This window comes from Apteryx mantelli, chromosome 14 (assembly GCF_036417845.1).
Source record: "Apteryx mantelli isolate bAptMan1 chromosome 14, bAptMan1.hap1, whole genome shotgun sequence".
NCBI lineage: Eukaryota > Metazoa > Chordata > Aves > Apterygiformes > Apterygidae > Apteryx > Apteryx mantelli.
The window spans coordinates 20,511,131-20,526,759 of record NC_089991.1 but is presented as its reverse complement, the minus strand read 5'-3'; positions in this window follow the sequence as shown (position 1 = coordinate 20,526,759).

Sequence of the window (15,629 nt, the reverse complement as noted above, 5' to 3'; positions counted from 1 at the left end):
CAGTAAAAGCATTGTGTAACTGGGATAGATCTGTGTTCCCATGGGGCTCCTTGTCCTTATCATTCTGAGTAACTTTTCCAAAACTTCTCTAACTGTAAGATCTCTTGTGATAATAATTCCTTCCAGGACCGCCAGGTCTTGCACTTTAGTCACAGATTTGCTGAAGCTGGACTTGCATTAAGACAAAAAACATTGCTTGTCATACTCTGTTCTTGCCTGTCCAGGGGGTAAACCCTGTTGGCACAGGATGCCTTTCCTGCTTTTGACTTCCAGCAAAATAGATGGGTGCTGTGGAGCTCAGACAAAGCTCTCTTCTGCCCCTGGGGAACTAAGAGGAGTCGTAAGACAAGAGGGGGACAGGAGGAATAGAAAGCACTTATGGATGACAAAATATCTTTGTCTCTCTCTGAACAACAGGTCATTCTGCTGCATGTCCTTACATCTGCAAAACCAGGGAGGAAGGTGCGAAGGAAAGGGAACAGTCTCCGGAGCTGCAGAGGGAGAGTGGCTTGTGGAGGACAGACATGCAAGGGCCAAATACAGGCAAAAGAGGGAAGGCGAGTTATATAACCATGAGTTTTGGGAAAAGTTAGCAGTTTTATATCACCAGATATATCACCAAACCCTGCTTTTTTACTGATTCCCAGTGATGCTTTCTGTAGCAGTGGCGAGAATCCTGCGAATCTGGGAGAGCTGGTAACATGGGCTCTCCCATACACTTCACAGGGAGGAAGCTAGAAGGGAAGGGGAAGTTTAAATGCAGGAAGATGATATAAAATTTGTTAAGCATCTGTTGAAATGTGAACTTTGGTCGTTGCCCTGACGGGACTGGCCAAGCCACAGATGAACAGGCGGGTGCGTGCAAACCCACTGCGGATGCTCCCCGGCTGCGGGCCCCCGCAGCCACCAGCGCTGAGCGGCCCCCTTGCTCCAGGCCACACGCACGGAGCGGGAAGCAAGCAGCGCGGCAGCCCCAGCACGGAGCCTCTTCCAGGCCTTTTCCACCCTCCGCTGCGGAGCCGCGTGGTTCCTGTGAGGGGCCTTATGTTAGTTTTGACACTCTGCCTTCAAGAGCACTGCGCCCTCTGCGAGGCAAACCCGCCCGGGCCCCCGCCTCCGCGGGCAGCTGCCGAGGGGAGCGCCCCGCCGCGCTCAGGGAGCTGCTCGCTCCCACTCGCGTTTGCTGTATTATCAGGTGGAAATGAAGAACGGGCGGACAAAACCCTCGCGGGTAAAACGGGACCCTGCAGGAGCGCTCGGGCCGCCCCACACGCCCTGCCCGCACCGGCCACCTGCGCGGCGGGGGGGGGGGGGGGAGGGAGGAACCACCGTGCTGAGCGAAAGGGAGGGGGCGCTGGTTGTGGCCGAGCAGCTGGTTTCAGTGCTTGGTCTGCTCAATCCCTCGGGCACAGCCTCTGCGTTTCAGCGTGAATGACAAGGAGGGCATTGGTGTGACACCCCCCTCCCCCGCGCGGGAATGGTACCTACCGCGGCGCTGCGCAGGTGCCGGAGGCGCCGCCGGGAACGTTCTGGAAAGGGGGCGGGGCGGGGGCGGGGCCGCCGCTGCCTTGGCCGCGCCCGGCGCCGCGCGGAACGTGCCGGAAAGGCGGCGGGGCGGCTCGGCTGTGTCGGGCGCCGCCGGCAGGGTGGCGGGTTGCGGCGCCGGGTCCCTGGGCGACGCCGGTGTGGGGGCAGCCCGCAGGTGGTGAGTGCGCTCCCCCGCCCCGCTTGCCCTCCTCCTCCTCCTCCTCCTCCTCGCTGCAGTCTCCTCGCGACGCCTGATCGCAGCTCTGAGGGCGGCGCAGCCAGCCCCGCGGTGGGGCCGTGGCGCTGAAGTCCCGGCGCGGTTGTGTTTGAGGGAGCGGTTGTTCTTTTGGGTCGTCTTGGTGTGTTGCGAGTGCTGAAGCCACGGAGATGTTCGTGTTGAATGCTGATGTGGATACGGGGAATAGGCACGGATGCGCATAAGGGAAGAGCAGCTCAGTCTGCCTCTCCTAGTCTGTGGTCTATATTAAAACAAACGAACAAACAAAACTTCCCCAAATCACACCAGGGAGCCAAAGCAGTTGATGGAAACGTGCTCTGCGTTTGCTAACCCTCCAGTGTAAGGGCTCAGTCATAAAGAATATGCTTCAGTCGGTTGTGAGAATGGGTAACAGCTCCAGCAGGTGCCTGCAGCGGGCTTTGCTCTCTCGCGGGGCACGGAGGCGCAGCGGGGCTGAGGCTGCAGGGCACCTCTGGCGGTCCTGTGCTCTGACCACCCCGCTCCAAGCAGCGAAAGCTGCTGCAGCTTGCTCAGGGCCTTGCACAGTCACATCTGGAGCATCTTCAAGGATGGGGTAACCTGTTCTTATGTGCAACCACCCTCACAGTGAAGAAGTGTTTTCTTATGTGCAGATGGGATTTACTGCGTTTCATTTTTGTGGGTCTTTACTGGACTCACTTCAGTACGTCCATATCTCTCTGGTCCAGAACTCAGTATTCCAGGTATGTCTCACCAAGGCTGAGGGGAAGGATCACCTCCCTTGACCTGTGCTGTCCATGCTCTTCCTAATGCAGCCCAGGATGCTGTTGCCACCAGGGTTCATTGCTGGCTCATGGTCAGCTTGTTGACTTGCAGGTCCTTTTCTGCAAGGCTGCTTTCCAGCCTGTTGGCCCCCAGCCTGTACTGGTGCATGAGGCTATTCCTCCCCGGGTGCAGGACCCTGCACTAGCCTTTGCTGAACTTCATGAGGTTCCTCTCTGCCTCTCTCTCCAGCCTGTCAAGGTCCCTCTGAATGGCAGCACAGCCCTCTGGTGTATCAGCCACTCCTCTGAGTTTTGTATCGTCTGCAAACTTGCTGAGGGTGCATTCTGTCCCATTAGCCAGGTCATTAACAAAGATATTAAACAGTATTGACCCAAGTATTGACACCTGTGGTATGCTGTTAGTTACTGACCTGCAGCTGGACTTTGTGCTGCTGATCACAACCCTTTGAGCCTGACAAAATATCTAATAGTGCTCAAGAAGAGGAGGGTGGCCAGGGTAGATCTATCTGCTGGCCTTCAGAAGGAAAGCGAACATATCTGCCAATCAGTATTCAGGCCATATAGCTTAGCAGTGAGGAACAGAGAGCAGAGACTAAAACTCTTGCACTGTAGAATCCACCTGGGACTGTCCCTAAAGTGAAATATAGGCCTTGGTGAGCTGGATGTTACAGAGCATGTAAACTCTGATGCTCCTGTTTATGTCCTGTGATACCGATCAGTCCATTGAAGGAAGTGGAACTCTTTGACCCTCCGTACAGCTTCCTGCATGGCTGTCTCCATCTAGGTTGAATCTCCTTCAGTCCATTCTCCCAGGTTAGGGATGACTTGATATCATCTCAAATGCTGTCTCTCTCTGCCTCTGAAAAGTATTCCTGCCTTGGTCCATCTCTAGGAAATCTCTTGGCTTCACTGTCTTTCTGTGTACCTGCTGAGGGAAATATCCTCTGAAACTGACCTTTCCAGGTTACAGGAATTTGTAGAGAGCATTCACCCTGGGAGTCCCCAGCAGCCCTAGCTAACTTTTCTTTAAGTTCCTTAACTGGGGATTAGCAAAAGAGGAAACCCTAGGAGAAGCTCTCCACATTCATATCCTCTTTGTTACACTCGTTCTTTAAGCAACTATTACTGGCCACTGTCAAGGTCAGGATACTGGTTGAGATGGACCTTTGGTCTGAAATAGCATGCCTGTTATAATTAGCTGCATCTGAAGTATGTTGCTGCCTTACTTGGTTTTAGAACCAAAAAAGCCCAAAACAACTTCAACGTTAGAGTATGGCCAGGGTAGCTCTGGGTGACTGCACTTTTGTCGTGAAGCTGTGAAAAAGTACAGAGAAGAATATAAGATTTTTGGAGGCTGAGAACACAAGAATCTTTTCTGTGCTAATATGCAGTGATTGTTAGGGCTGTTCTTTGCATTGTTGTCCAGGGACTAGAAAAATTCCTGCAAAATGTGGGAGCATCCTTTTAGGAGACAGGAGGAAATATAGTGTTAAACCACATCCCGGTAAGTGGATGAGGATGCTAAGTCTAGGTCTTGCGTTTGCTTTGAAGACTTGTACAGTTTCAGGAGAACTATTTCAGCTCAGTTGACAATACCATGTCAGCCTATGGCTTTTACACTAGTTAGGTCAGGCTTTCAGTGAAAGTAAGTATAATTTCAGAGGATCTCTGTTAATTGCCAACTGACAATATTGTTTGGCTCTAGTTTTCATGAGATAAATTTGCATGGGAGAAGATAAGCTGCACATTGGGTTGTTTGCAGCCAGAATTTGTCTGCAGTTAGGCAGATACTCAGAGACAATCATACTCAATATGTTTAATTGTAATTTAGTAATTTAGTAATTCACAATCGCTTACAATTGTATTTATATATAATTCATATACACTTGAATATACTGTTTATAATGTGTGAAGTAATTTCTAATAATGAAGTTATAAAAATGACACTTGTGATGATGCTGGCTGGGACTGGACACTAAGGAAAATGGATCTGAATTGATTTTAAAGTAGATTAATTAGACTGTTCAGCTATTGTTTTGAATTAAACCTTAATTTTATGTGGCTTATTTTGTGACCACAGTCTTTTGTTAGTGTTTTTTTAAAGCTTCTTTAGAGGTTCAGTCTTTCAAGGTCTGCTTGCACAAAGTAGATGAACTCATGAGTGTTTCTTCTGGGATCTGTGAAAATGTTTATGTTAAGACCTCAAGTGCATTTTGGAGCAGCAAACATTATTGTATCAAGTGATGCAACCTTAAAGATTGGTCACCATGCATGAAAGTATATATTAAGCCAATTAGAGCAAACAATACCAATTTAAGATTCTGTGACATACATGGTAAATAGTGTCCAAGTCCTCAGAGACTTTGGATTTCTCTTCCTTGCTGTTTGCAAGGTTGGACATACTGCTTTCCACTACCACAGTCCTAGAGAGACTGAAAAGGTGACCTAGTTTCTCCCCTACATTTTGAAACTAAACCAGAAACTTTGCTTGGATCGTTTCAGTGTCAGATTAATAGCTGATTACTGAGCCTTGTAGTGTCTCCTGTGCCATTTCAGAGACTGAAGCCATTTAAGGAATGCTCTGAGTGGAAGACTCTGTAACTTGCATTGGAGAATGTTCTTGAAAAACCTCTTTCTATTTTTAGGTTGGATTGGAGTCATTGTTCATAACTTGGGGATAGTTACAGCCAAAATTTAGGTGCAAGTTAGTGCTGTCTTGCAATGTGCATTTGTACCAAGTTTGAGGTTGTATATTCTACAACTTCTTCGCAAAGCCAACATTTGACCCTAGTTTAAGCCTTACAATATTCTACAAGCCCAGCTTCTTTCTTGTGCAAACTTTTTTCCTCAGAATAAGTAGAGTTCACTCCAGGCAACACAGCCATTTGGAGGCAGTGGGTTGTTAGTGTAGGATGGGCTTTGTGGTACTGAAGTGTTGTGCTCATTTCTACAGGATTGCATTTTACTTAATTATTTCCTATGGGAGATTTATAGGGGCTAGGCCTTGGAGCATTATTAGGCCTTGGAGCATAAAGATATTAACCTATGAATCACTCTCATTTTTACTCATGAACAAGCAGCTTTGTCTTTTGAACTACTCTTTCCCTTCCTGACCTCCTCTTCCCCTTTCTTTTTTTTTTGACAGTGTAAACAAGTCCCAACAGAATTGCTGACATCACCTCTGAGTGACATATTCAAGCACTGAAACGGTAAGATCTCATTTATAAGCAGCAGTTAATGGCTTTGTGAATATCAGCCATGTGCATTACCAATTACCAAATTACACATGCTCTAACAACACCGGGAACAGTGTGGGGTGGCAGTTTTTGATATTTGTTTATATTATCAACTGTCGAATAGGGAATAGTATCTTTTAAAAAGCTGGTATACTGATGAACTGCTCGTGTCCTGTGCCACAAGAATGCTTTCTGTGGATTCTGCTATGAAGTTTATTATAGAATGTGAAGTGGTGTGTGATACAGTAGCTGTTCTGGGTATCTTTTAGGACTAGAAACTGTTTTTATGGTTGGAATAGATGACTCGAATGATCCCTTCCGTTTATATATTTCAGTATATTCTCTGCCCCCCCCCCCCATTTTACTTATTTAAATTTTGGAGAAAAAATGGTCAGGCACTAATGAGCTCTAATTATTTTTGTTTGATTATATGTGGAAATCAGATAAATGTTAATAAAGAGTCTGGTTAGAAATTCCTTCCTATCTTATTTGCTCATGTTTTACACTGCAAGTTCTTGTGATTTCACCATTGCATTAGTTCTTCAATTAAGCTGCTTCTTGAGATCTAGATTTCTGAAAGCAACTGTATTCATCTACCGCACTTTTGAAACCATGGTTTAGGATACCTTTACTTAAAAGCTCCTGTCATTAAGTATTTTATAGGGTAAAGTAGAAACGCTAATGAAGTGAAGAACTGTCAGATTGAGAGATGATGTCAGTGAAGCATATTAGTAGAATGATTTGCCATTCCGGTCTAATTAGAGTGAGAAACCAGTGCTGGTGGGAGAACAGGTTTCAACTGTGATACTTACAGCTGAAGACTCATAAAATCTATAGGGAAGTAATTTAACGATAAAATTTTATGATAAAGTGATATAGCATGACATCAAAGCACAGTATGAGCTTGACATACAGTAGTGGAAAAAAAAAGACTGATTTGCATTGCTATGATATATGGCTGGTCTAAAGGTATGTGAAAATAGTATTTTCTGCAGGAGAAAAATACAAAGAAGATCTCCCATAGTTGATGATGTAAGGGAAGAGATAATGTTCATAGCAGAAGACTGTATGAGGCAATAGATAGCTTTTTGGGGGCATTAAAGGAGGAAGTGAAGTCATAAACCCCAACCCTATGAATATGGCTCCTACAGAAAGGGGAGTGTAATATAAATGAATAAACCTCAATATAATTGATCAAAATTCTTTTCCTGTTTCATGTATGTCTGAAAGTTCAGGGTTGCTGATGCCTTGTTTTTTTTTTTCTTGAAGATATTTAAGGGAGTGTGTTTTTAGGAAACAAATAATTGAAAATAAGTAGTTGAAAAAGACATGATTGTATGGATTTTTTTTTTTTTTTTAACCTATCTTTCTGGAGTGCAAAATTTGCAACTCAGGTCTTTTTAAGCATGTAACTCTCTTTGTCTCTCCCTTACAGAAGAAATTGATCAACTTTGTGCTGTGTGTAACTGTATTAAATTTAGGGTATACATTTTTGTGTGTGTGATTTTTCTGGACTAGGTCTTAGCCTGTAAGTTCTTTCTGACTCTGTTATTTAACCTTGTATTACACCAGAAGTTATAGTTCTCCAACTATACTGAAGATTCTAGAGCTGTGATATCTTATACCTGTTGATAGGAAACTAGTATTTTTGTATGCAAATTTAGTAACATTACCCAATTTATCAGTAATTGCGTATGCCTGGATAAACCTAATATACTATTTTAGTTAAATATGCTGTCGATTCTGTTCATTGAAATTTTTGGCTGTAACACTACTATTTACTGTGAGGGTGGTTTTTGAGGTGTTTCTGTCTTTGTGGGATTACGCACTAGGAGGCGGATTGTGAACTTGTATGAGGAAAAAGTGGTTCTGAATGAGAATGGGGAAAGGAAGCAGAAGAAAAGACAGGAATCTTGTGAGGGCTGTGGGAGCAGAGTCCTCTGTAAGGGGGTTATTTACTACAGTTTAAATGTATTGGAAAACAAGTCGTGACAAAATACATCATCACAGGTGTAATGGTCCTGGGGAAAGCAGAGGATCAGTGAACGTGGAACTAGTGTGGTCTATAGGCCCTACTGTGCCCACGTGGCTGGCTTGCTTTTATCTGTGCTGAGATTGCAGGGTCTGAAAGGACTGTGTGATAGTGCAAAACCCATCACAGGCTGATCAGAAACAAAGTTGAGGGCAAGCTAGGTGTGGCTTAAGTTTTGGAGAATCCTTGGGCTGTGAAGCTCAGTTTAGTTGTTGGTCCAGGTGAAATTTTGAAGGCTTTCTCTAACTTGCTGAAGGCCCCTGCGCCTGGCCAGTAGCTGAGGGAAGAGCTAAGGTGAAGAAATGCTTATCTGTGTTCTTTCCCTCCCTGTGTAAACTCCTTGTCTCCTGCCTTGTCCCACAACGCATTCTGAACTTGCACTCCTGTAAGTGAGATCTAGAGCCATTATGTGGATGACTTTATTTGGGTTTGTAACCCAGATGTAACCACTTTATGAAATATTTTTAGGCTGTGATTCTTACTTTTTCCACATGCACTTTGTAGAGATTAGAATAGCCCGGAGTGGCGAAAGAAGTAAAAGTAATAATAATTCTTTCTCAAATAACAAACCCTTTTACTCTCCATGAGCTGCCTCAATACTTCACCATGTGAAGTTACTTGGAACTTCTGTCAATTGTAACCAGACCTAAATTGCCTCACAGTAGATTTTCTACTTAGAGAAGTTAATGTTTTCTTTGATTTTCTGTTTTGGACTATTTAGCAACAGAAGACTTGTGCTGTTCTCTGCAGCTTTCGGTTGCTGCATGTCCCTGATCCAGGGTGATAAACTGCAGAGAATTTTACTTCTAGATGTAATTTGAGGACTGTAGTATGGCTTGGAACTGTGTGTTCCAAAGGGACTTTTATCGTAGCACTGCAGAACAAACAGACAAACTCTCCAGCCCCCCTACATCCAAACCCCAGTACGTTTTGAAAATTATATGCAATGATTTTGGTAAACCAAATTAACTACTTCCAGTTTACAAATTAAAAGGAAAACATTTGTAATTGCCAGCCATACAAACTGAACCATGGAATCCAATCCTTCTGAGTACTCTGTAGTTTATTAATAGTTTTTAGGGGCACAAATAATGAGACAAGCTAATAATCTTGAAACAAAACTCAGAGTAGGCACCAGATCCTTCAGTTAGGAAAGCTCAGTATCAGAGTGACACAGACTTATGGGTGTATGAGGGGCAGGGAAGGTCTGTATTTACATGCAGCAAGCTGGTAAACTGAGTAAAACAAAGTCATTTTTAAAAATGAGTAGGTTTTTTGGATCATATAACATGCTGAGTAATTCTTGTTGCTTTTTTTCATTTCTCTTCTTTTCCCACCAATAGCTTTTGTTAATGCACAGGCCAGTTTGGGGATTTCTTGACTTTTATTCAGTTTGGGTTCATGTAACATGTGGCTTTTACATTTGATATATTCTATACCAAGAATTGGTTATAAAGTAACTTGTGTGTATTTAAAGAGGCTTGTAGCAGACCATAGTGTTTTGAAGAAAGGTAGCCAGAACAGTTGAGTTGTAACTGTAAGTTATTTTACTTTGAAAAACAGCTTTCTATTTCATTCTTTGAAACAAAGGTTCACTTTTTTTTAGGTATCTCACTGTACATTTTTAAAAGAATTCGATAACACTGGCAATTTAGCTTTCTAGCAGTGCAGATTACGTGTACTTAATTTACTAATGTTAAAATTTATGAAAAGTTAGTAGGTGGGAAGAATTTAATGGCTACTGGGAGGGAGTTATCTTCTGTGTTAGCAGGAAGTGGTTTCTGCAAACTTGTGCAATCATACATATTTTCGTGCTATACAGCAAATGAAACTTTTATATCCTTTGTATACCCATCAAGCTTTCAGTACATTTCAGAGAAGCAGAACTTTGATATTAGTATGAGGATGAAATAAAGCAGCTGAAAGTAGCTTATTCCTATGCATACTAGAGATGAGTAGGAGGAGTTCAGAGAGCAGACAAAAAATTCAGTTTTTTCGTATTATGATATTTGGGTTATTGTCATGAGTTTGCTCTTTGGACTCATTACTTTCTTGATCTGCAGTAATGGTGTGACACCCAATAAATGAGTGCTACAAAGGCCATAATTTCTTAAAAACACCCCAACTGAGTATTAATAATCCTCTCAGTCCTTTGCAGACCTTGACTTTTTGAAGGCCTTTGCCAACATGTAGCAAATTTCCCTTGCAATTCACATCAAAGTTTTCCTGTCGTCTTTATGATTATTTTAAATCAATACAGTTAAGTGGTGCAATTTCTGATCTCGGTATGTGAAGTGAAGCTAATCAAATAGAATTTATGTGCTTGCAAATAATGAGTCTTTATAATGATAAGGATTGATGTATCAATCACAATTTAATGTGTGATATGGGAGGCCCTGTTTTTTAAATTGATGATAATCTTTGTTTTTCTTAAGACAAATAACCACCAAAATACATGGTAAAAATATGGTATCCTTTACTAAGAAGATACATGTGCATATATAGAAAGAATGCATTTAAGTACTTTTTTATTTTTATTGAAGACTTTGTTAAAAAAAAAGGTGAAGATATGTGCCTTATATCAAATTCTATTTGGATAAAAGCTAGAATTAAAAAAAAAAAAAGCACAGAAGTAATTTTTTCAAAACATATTGATTACCTAATAAGCTCAAGTGTGCCAGAAAAAGAAGGAAGAGTGTTCATCTGAATATGCTACATTCATTCATTTTCTTTTTTCAGAAAAAGGGAGTCTTATCTATTGAATAAGTTTTATTGATTACTTTGTCTGTAATGACTCAAAACCCAGTAAATGTTATGCTTTTATAACTTAAATTTGGGATTTTTTTCTGGTTTTCTATTCTCAGTTTATTTTCAATTTCTAAGTGGATCAATCCTGGAATGAATAACTGAACTGAAAAAAAAATTTCTCTGCGTGAACAAAAAGGCTATTGATCTCGAAAGATGGGTCAGTACTTCTGTAAACTTTGCATTCAGGTGTGGCCAGTGACACCTAGTTAGTAACCAACTTTCCTGAAAGCTGTAGTATTAGACATGTATTACTTAATGTTGTTAGGATTGTTTAAATTATTTTAATAGATTATATGCCTAGGCATTAATTTAGTCTTGTCTTCACTCTAAATTCGTATGTGAAATGTGTACATATTTAAAAAGCTTGCAATAAAAAAATTCTTAAATTATTGACAGCCGTCTGTGTGAGATACCTAATGCTTCTGATTCACTGTAGAAGTTTTGTTGTCTTTACAGAGCTATTCTGCTCACACTTAAAATAGAGCTTAAGTCATACTGTTGTCTCATGGTTCCATATCATGTTCATCACTGGCAACCCTTTTCATCCGAGTTCAAGTTTAGCTAGATATTGGAGGTTAGAAGTTATCTTTTATTATGGAAGGTATCTTTAAAATAACTTTTTGAACAGGACTCTGGATACTGAGGTGTGTGGGATTTTTTTGGTTAAAATGCCCCTTCAGGGTCTTGGGCTCAGTCCACTGATCCTCTATGATAACTGATACTACTTTTCTGATAACTGATACTACTTTTTGCTCTGCATTGAAGTGCATTCCCTTAGTAGCTAATGTTTGGTGAATTTGCCTTTTGTACCACAAGTTCATGTCCTAGAGAAACAATGAGAATAGAGATTTTGGGATATAATCCTGAGGCTTCCTGAATTGGTATTTTATTCTTATTTTTGACCTTTTTAGGTGCTTTCAAGATGATTGTTTCATCCTGAAGTGTTTTCATTTTAATTACTTTTTTGATCCCCTAAAGAGATGGTAGTATTTTGGTTTGAATTACAGTAGCACACAGAGGATAAGAATCCTGTTTTGTTTGCTCTGAAGTGTTCACATTTGAAACAAAAGCTGCCAAACTAGGATGAAAACTGTATATGCTATCCAAGATCAGTCAAAAGACTGATATACAAATCAGTGTCCAGTGAAATGAAGGAGCTATTTGCTAATTCAGGAGTGGGTCAGTAGCAAATTGTGCAAAGCTTGACTGTTAGGGCTCAGAGGCATGGTGGTAGATGTTCTGGTAGCATCCTAGTTATGGATGTTTCCTATTTTATTCCTAGTTTCCTATTTTATTCCTGTTTCCTCTCAGACAGAAGTGCTTTTTTTTTTTTTTTTTTTTTTTTTTTTTTTTTTTAAATTATCAGGTGCTATTTCATTGCCACTGATTGGTCTTACAGAAAGCCTGTGTGTTTACCCTGTTGCCTAGTGTTCATATATTCACAAAAGTGTTTATTGCTGGCTGCATTTGGCCTGTTTTCAGGATCAAAGCCCAGGATGCTCTCTAGGCTTCAGTTTGAGGAATAAGCAGATATAAGGCCTTCCTTGGATGCTTCCTAAATTTGCTGACATGCTTTACATATAAAACTGTCCTGTCTGGACTTAAGGTGTTGTAACCACTTGCAACTACCAGTTCCTCATTTTTTTTCTTTTTTCCTTCTTTATTTAATCCAGGTAGCTTCTGGGGTGTCAGCAAAACCTAACATTTTGCTTAATTTTCTCTGATGTAATGTTTCTCTTCCCCATCTTGCCAGCTATTTTGGCTTTCTTGCCTTCATCCCTTCTCTGAATTTGACACCCTCGTAATTTTTAATCTCCCAGTCAATGTCTTGCTTTAATCACCTCTCAAGCATGCCAGTTACATTACATCTCCTTTAGCACAGGTGCTACTAATTCGCTGTATTGTCACATACCAACTCCAAGCGTTGCTGTGGATCATGTTTATGGTCCAGGCTTTCTTTGTCCACTGCAAGGAGGGGAAGTAATAAAGCACTCTTCATTCTTTGCCAGGCTCTTGCTGGCCAGTGTGGGATTCTTCCAGGTGAACTGAAGGGGTTCATATGCCAAATGTTTTTTGCTAGCGACCTCAGCTGGGGAAAACTCTTCCAGCTAGGACTTGCTAATAGTGGGATCATACAGGCTACTTTGTTTGGGTGTGAAAACCTATAATCTGAAGGTGAAGATTGTACTCTTTGTACTGCTGAATTACACCATTACTTTCAATATTATGCTCTACTGTTTGCACCAGTCAGCTGCTTTCCTGCTTTTGTACAAAACAGCTAGCCATGCTGTAACTGATTGAGAGGTTGCTGCTGTACAGTCCCTTTTGGCTAAGGGGAAGGAGAATGCAAAAAATGATGTTGTCTCTCCTGCTCTTGTTTTTAACACAGGTTGTTTCATGTGTAGCAGAATTAGCAAAACCAGGTCCTTGAGGATTTGTTTCCAATAGCTGGGATCTTCAGTATATAAGAACGAGCTGTGATTGGCATATGATAAAGTCTGCAGTGTGAGTTCATTCTTCTCCTCAGTCATGAAATTAATCTTTCTATTCTATCTTGCCACGTATTTTCATGAGTTTTGCAGGACAGCCAGTTTCAAATAAATTTGGTAGAGATGTAGTAATGAGTGACAAAGGTTGTTGGGTGGGGCGAACAGACTTTGTGGTTGCATAAGCCTTGTTTCTCTATGGAAACAAGCCTAAAATCAAATGCCTCCCAGTGTGGGAGAACGTATGAAAAATATTTGCATAAGGAGTCTAATTGTAGTATTTTCCATGTCTTTGGAAACCATTTAAAAGTTTCTTCTGTAACCAACAACTCTCTAGCTGTGAAATACTCAGTGGTGTTTCTGGACAGCGCTGCTTCTCTGGCTGACGTGAGGGTCAAGTTTCATTCTCTTAGTAGCATTTCCAGTCCTTGATAGCGTATGGGATGATCCAGGCTGTGGAAGTCAGAGGAAGTCTTTCCATTGACTTTGTGAGCTTTAGATAATACCCCTGGGGAGCAAAGACCAAATGTACATCACAGTTCAATCAGTGTGACTGTTACTGACTTGAGTACCAGCTTTCTTTCCCCTGGAGCTGTGGTCTTCTGCTAAAATAAATGTAACTGCAACTGATTCAGTGTAAAACATCACTGCAGTGATGTGCCATGCGTCCATTTACACAGGTGATCTATTTGTCCTGGCAATGACCTCACCTTTCTTCAAAATTACAAAGTGTTAACAGTCGTCTTTGAAATGCTGTCCCATTTAAGCTGATCAGTGTTGGATGTATCTTATAGGAAGTATGTATTTTCTTATGTAATTTGTTCCCTATCTCTTTGTCCTTTAACAGTTGATCGTTTTGAATCTGGGGGCTGTGCTTGTTAGGCTTAGAGGAGTTCTCAGATGTTGCAGTACATGTATATGAATGTGACGATAAAAAGGCATATTGGTTTTTGAGTGGATTTTTTTTTCCTGAACTAATAAATATTGAGAGAGCAAAAAATGCTGGTTTATGTGCAACCAGATTAAAGTTTGGAAGTAAGAACATAATTGCTAGCAGGTCCATCTTTTTGATTACGTGCGGTGTGCAACTTAGTGACAAGCTTATCTTTGTATTTGAAAGCCAATGCCATGTTGCATTTACAGTCTAATACAAATAAGCAGAATTCTTTTGTGCTTTAGTGAGTGAGTGTAATTGCTGGCAGATGTGAATTTTAGGTTAGCATTCCCAAATTACTCACCATTCACAGGGTTCCCCTGAAACCACGTTACAGCATGAGCTTCTGTAGTTCAGGGACAGGAGAGAGAAGGCTGCATTGTCCTAATAGGAATGGACAACTGAGGCAAGAATTCTTCTCTTGAGAAAGGCCAACACTGTAATACTCCTAATGCCTCACAACACTGGCAGGCAGCCTAGATGTTCCTTATGAAAAGATGCAGCTTTGACGGTTTCTCCTTTGACTTGATATTTCAGACGTTAGTTGGGTTTACTCTAGATACAGTGCTAGTTGTTTTTAGTAGTTCATGATTACTGTTAAGCTTACAGCCTGTCATTCTGCAGTCCCAAAACCCCTTTTTCTGTCATGTGATGTTGCATCTTACTGCAATGTGACTGTAAGAAAATTTCATAGTTTTCATTCAAACCCTACACTGAAAGAGATAAGATTTATTGGCTTGAATAAAGGTTTTAGAAATGCTCCTCCTCCCCCATGCATTTGAATACAAGAGACATCTGAAGAAATCTGTATATTTTTATACATCTGAGATCTAGAATAAGTACTATAGAAATGCCTCACTTGGGTTGAATGTTATCAAACTGATCTGAACATTTTCACAAAATTCAGTACTGCGGTTTTTGCATGTCTGAAACTGCTCAAATATCTTTTTTGCCTTTTGTCAGTCCTCCTGAGCCTTCCAGCTCTTGACATGAGCAGAATGGGGAGTGCCAGAGTACTAACACCAAAAAGATGGACCGAGTCTGTGTGGCTGCAGTAGTTCAACCCTTTCCTGAGCTACTCAAAGTGCCACAGAATAGCATATATCCCTGTGCGAGAATCTCCAGTTCATTTGATACTTGAGGCCTCCATTTGAACCCGAGCTCTCGGGGAGCACAGGCAACGTGGAGGCAAAACTGTATCAGTGGTCTAGTTTTGAGAGCAAAGACATTCTCATCAAGCTGGGTTTATGTGCAGTCAATACATAACTGTTACTGGTCTGTTTCTAAGAGTTGGTGAAAGTGCCCTAAGATGGGGGGATTTCACAAGTGAAATAGCATTCTGTAACCAAGCTGTAGAGTCTAACTTCTTAAACGATTTGTCCTCAAACAGTTTGTGTTTACTTAGTGTCTTCTGCTACTGAGAAGATTTGCCAGCCACTTACTATGTGGCTAGAATAAGGAGGATAATCAATTTTGTTATTAGAGTATTTGAATGAATGGTTTGAATGCGCAGCTGACTGCAGGCTTTGCAACCAGAGTTGTGCTTAATTCTACAAGGCTGCACTTAACTGTGCATCAGCATGCACACAGTTTTGCCTTAAAAT